Source organism: Elephantulus edwardii, unplaced genomic scaffold, assembly GCF_000299155.1.
Source record: "Elephantulus edwardii isolate Elephantulus edwardi_28Jun2011 unplaced genomic scaffold, EleEdw1.0 scaffold00035, whole genome shotgun sequence".
NCBI classification, from domain to species: domain Eukaryota; kingdom Metazoa; phylum Chordata; class Mammalia; order Macroscelidea; family Macroscelididae; genus Elephantulus; species Elephantulus edwardii.
Genome location: NW_006399785.1, coordinates 20,608,750 through 20,614,240, shown reverse-complemented (window position 1 = coordinate 20,614,240; position 5,491 = coordinate 20,608,750).

Here is a 5,491-nt window from a genome sequence, read left to right as displayed (position 1 = left end):
GGTGACTGGGGTAATCGGGATGGGTGTGTCAGAGGCGGTGCGGTTGGTGCAGGATAGAGCAGGGTTTAGGGCTGTTGTGCATAGGGTCGCTATGAGTCAGAAACGACTTGATGGCACATAACAACAACAACAGCAATCTATGAAGAAGAATGTGGCATCAGAATCAGAGGGAGGTTCATCAATAAACTGCATCATGCAGATGACACAACCTTATTTGCTGAAGGTGAGGAGGACTTGAAGTACTTGTTGCAGAAGATCAAAGAATACAGCCTTCAGTAGAGATTGCACCCGAATAGCAAGAAAACAGAAAGTCTTACCACTGTACCAACAGACAACATCGTAATGGATGAGTTGTCAACAATTTCTTCTTGCTTGGATCCACAATCAACATCCTTGGTACGAGCAATCAGGAAATCAGGGAACATACTGCCCTTGGCAAGTCTGCAGAAAGGCACTTGTCCAAATTATTTAGGAGTAATAATGTCAGTTTGAGGACTAAAGTTTGTCTGATTGAGGTCATGGGTTTTCCAATCACTTGCTAAGCATCTGATAGCTGATCGTGGCTAAGGATGACAGAAGAAAAACTGATGCCTTTGCCTATTGTGTTGGAGATGAATAATGAATCTCTTATATGATGCCACAATAGCAAACAAATGTCTTAGAGAAAATGCAGACAGAGCTCTCCTTATAGAAAATGATGACAAAGCTTCATCTTTCATACTTAGGGCATGTTGCTGAAAGGGGCTGTTCCTTGGAAAGGGTCATCATGCTTGGAAAAGTGGAGGGTCCGCAAAAGAGAGAAAGATCCTCAACCAGGTGGATTGATACAATGACTTCTAGTGTTTCAGAAATTGTGAGGAAGGCACAGAATGAGACAGGGTCCAGATCTGTTGTTTATAGGGTCACTCTGTGTTGTACTCACTAGCACCTAATAAAACAAAACCAACATGGAGCTTAATCCGAGAAGCATGCTGTTGTGTCACCAGCTACTCATGAAGATCTTGCTTCTTCTCCCTGGGATTAGCAGAATGTTGGCACATTTGAGCAGTAGGCACTTAGTTTTCACTCACCCTGCAAGAACTTTTATGTCCTCTCTGCTTTGATCTCTACAGAATCCATACTTTCTTGCCAATTGAAACAACGGTTGAAAAATCTCTCTTAAAATATGTTCTGTCCTGTTCTTCACCCTTTTGTGTTTACATTTGAAGAGCCTGCAAAACCCGTAAGCAGCTGTCCTGCTTATTGGCCATGGGTTTCCTCTAAAGACACTTCTTCATTTTGCCCAGAATAGCATCCTGATGCCCCTGGGGAGATTTGCCACCTTGGTGTATGTTTCTATAACTCTGTGAACATCATCTTTAATGAAAAGTTCTTATATTTGTCTGTATTCCTCAGATAACTCTCATTTCCCAGAAGTTTCTTCATTGCTTTCTGTTCTGTCCATAAGGCTTTGTTCTGATCCACTGTGTCTGCGTTATCCTTTTTTTCTTCTTCTGTCTTTACCTACTTCCCTTTCCTTTCTAAACCCTTCTTTTCTGTATTCATTCCAATAAGAGACACTTAAAGAGCGCCAACTATGGATCTGATGTTGTTGTTAGGTAACACTGAGTCCGTTCCAACTCAAAGAAACCCCATATGTTGTTGTTGTTGTTATGTGCTGTTGAGTCACTTGCGACTCATAGCGACCCTAAACTCAGTTCTGTCCTATGCCAATCTCACTGTCTCTAACACACCCATCCTGATTAGCCCAGTCACTGAATCAATCCACCTCATGGAGGGCCTTCCTCTCGTGCGCCTGCCCTCCACTCTCCCAAGCATGATGTCCTTCTCCAAGGACTGGTCTCTCCTTACAACATGACCAAGGTACGTCAGATGAAGCCTCAGAATCCTTGCCTCCAAGGAGCTACCTGGTTTAACCCTCTCCAGGATGAGTCTGTTTGTTTTCTTAGCAGTCCATGGTACCTTCAGCACTCTTCTCCAGCACCACAGCTCAAAGGCATCAATTCTCTTTCTAGCCTCCCTAGTTATTGTCCAACTCTCTGATGCATAACAAGTCATTGCAAAGAACATGGTCTGTATCAGACGCACCTTCGTCTCCAGGGAGACACCATTGCTCGTCAGTACTTTGCAGAGGTCCCTAACAGCAGACTTTCCCTTTGCAATATGTTTTAATTTCCTGGCTACTGGTGCCAAGAGTGTTGACTGTGGAGCCAAGCAAACTAAAGCTGTGTACAATCTCAATCTCTTCACCACCCATCCAGATTCTGCCAATTGGTCCAGTGGTGAGAATCTTTGTCTTCTTGACATTGAGCCTCAATCCATATTGGAGGCTGCAGTCCTTGACCCTCAGCAGCAAGCACTTCAGGAACCCCATATAGAATATAAAATTTGTTGATCCTGTCTTATCTTCCCAAATGTTGCTCTATTTGAACTTAAGGTTGTAGTAACTGTGTCAGTCCATACTTTTAAGTTGTAGTATAACATCTGAAGTGAAGATAGCAAAAAGTATTTTTAAAGACAGGAAAGAAAGTAGAGAGCAAAAGGGATGGAGAAAAGTCACTGATGTTTGCTTTGGGACACAGAGAATATAAAGCATAAAGAAGCAATGAAGTGAGAAAGCTGAATAGAAGATTTTCAAAGATATCCTAAATCGAAAAAAAATGTTATGCTATGGACAAAATCTTGTGTTTGAGGCATTAAACACAAAAATATAATGCAAGAAACATCTAAAAAGGGTAGGTAGAATACATTTCAAAAAAAACCCGGTTGCTTAGCATTCAATCATTTCAAGATGGAGCACATGACAGAGATTCATTGATATTAAATAAAGAACTCCAAGATGTGCTGAATGCATCAGAGAAGATGTATCTATAAAAGTTTGTAATAGTCCTTGAAACATTTCAGCAAACAGATATAGTGCTAGAAATCGTCAATAGTCTATCCCAAGAAGCTTGGAAAACACAGATACCTGATTAACCAACTGAACTATATCATGGTAAATGAAGAAGAAAGATTTAAATTGCCAGTGGTTTCACTTGACTTGAATTCACAATCAATACCGATGAAAATATCCATCAAAAAAATAAAAATATTTCTTGAAATATGAAAATACACTGCAAATAATTTCTTTAAAGTATTGAAGAACAAAGGTGTCCCTTTGAGGACTAAGGTGTGCGAGGTGAAAACTATGATGTTGTCAATAATTTATACACATGTGAAATTCTACAATGAGTGAGCAAGAATTGATACCTTTGAACTTTGGTGATAATGAAAAACATAGAATATATAATGAACTGCTTAACAAACAATTCTGTGTTAATAAAGTGTAGCCAAAATATTCTTTGAAGTGAAAAATGATGAGACTTTACCTCACACACTTTTGGCATTTTATTGGGAGGACAAGTCCTTGGACAAACAACATGTTTGATAAATTAGAAGGTGAACAAAAGTGAGGAATATTCTCTAGGAGATAGACTGACATAGTGACTGCAACCATGACTCAAATGCCAAAGTGATTTGGAGGATGGTGTAGGATTTGGCAGTGTATCATTTGGTTGTATGGAGAATTACTCTGAATCATAACTGACTAGAAAGATACTATCAACAATAAGGCAAAAGTCAGACCAATGAGTAAGTATTCTCTGTAAGCTATACATCCAGAATGAAGAGGAAAAGACTTATCTATTTTTGACATGGTATCTTGGGTAGAGTAGAGGGACAGCGCAGGAGGGAAAGACCCTCTATGAGGTGGATTGATTCAGTGACTGGGGTAATTGGGATGGGTATCTCAGAGGCAATAAGATTGGCACAGGATAGAGCAGGGTTTAGGGCTGTTGTACATAGGGTCGCTATGAGTCGCAAACGACTCAACGCCACATAACAACAACAACATCTGGAGTTTGAACAATGAATAAGGATGACAGAAGAAGAATTGATGCCTTTGAACTGTGGTGTTGGAGAAGAGTACTGAACATCCCATGGTTGGCCAGGAAGAACAAATAGATGTGTCTTGGCGAAAGTGCAGCCAGAGTGCTCCTTGGAGGTTAAGGTGATAAAGCTTCTCCTCATATATTCTGGGTGTGCTGCTAGGAGAGTCTATTTTTTGAAGTGGGACATCATGCTTGGAAAGACCGAAGGTCTGCAAAAGAGAAGACCCTCAACCAAGGGTTGACACAGTAACTGTTATGCGGGCTCTAGTATGTCAATAGACTGTGAGAATGGCACAGGACAGGACAAGTTTCATACTTGTTCATAGGGTTACTCTGGGTCATACTCAACTTGACAGCACCTAAAAGGAACAACAATAAAATTTGGAGGTTTCAGTCTTTACTTGACATCACGCTTTGTAAAGTCTATGAACAGTGAAAAAGAACAGAACTTTCTATATGATGGATTGACCCATAGAGTGCACCAATAGGCAGAAGTGTAATTGAGAGTATAGTGATGACCAATCCAAGTTCTATTGTGTTATACTTGGAGCATTATTAGTTGCATCAGAGACTTGAGGGCATGTAATGCCAAAATTATTCATCAGTCTTTTATTCTTTTGTTCTTCTAATAATCTGTGTATTAAAAATGTGCACTTAGGGACTGGTCCATATGAAGTTTGAAATATACATTTTTTGGGATAATTGAATGAAGTGTCATCTTCAACCGAAAGTACAAATCTAATTGAATCTATTGTGTACTTTTTTAAATTCTACTAGTTTATTTACAAAAGTCAAAGACATTGTTTTCAGGAACAATTTCTTTCCATTTTCCTCACCCTTCTCCCCACCCATCAAATTGTACAACCCCATGATCTATGGAATCAATTCATGGATATCTATTTAAACTGATTGTACTTGACATGAAATGGATATTTCAAGAGAGATGAAGCTATTTTGAACATGTTGCTGGGATAGGCTATTCCTTAGAAAGGGAAATCATGCTTGAAAAGGTGGAGACTCAGTGAAAGAAAGGAAGACCCTCAACTAGAAGGAGTGACACAATGACAGCAATGGGTAATTGTGTCAGAAATGATGAAAATGGAACAGGATAGGAGAGAGTTCAGATCTGTTGTTCTCAGGGTCACTATGAGTAGTTTTTTACTCTCTTGCACCCAACAACAAAAACGGGTTTATCAGAAGTCAAACTTTGAGTGCATTATTTTATTATGCCTTCTGAAGTATGGTCTCCCAAAAATGTCCATCTCCTAATACCTGCAACCTATGAATGTGCAATCTTATATGACAAAAGACAAATGCTTTTGCAGATGTAATTAACTTAAGGGCCTTGAGATTGAAAAATAATCCTAGTTTAGCTGGGTGAACACAACATAATTACAGGGATTCTTATGAAAGAGAAGTAGTAATTTCAGAGAGATAAGAGAAGAAGATGTGATAATTGTAGCAAAATGTGATAGGTCTTTAAACACTTGAAAAGTAAAGATATGAATTAACTCTTAGAGCTTCCAGAATGAGTTATTCTTATTGACAAGTGAAATTTATTT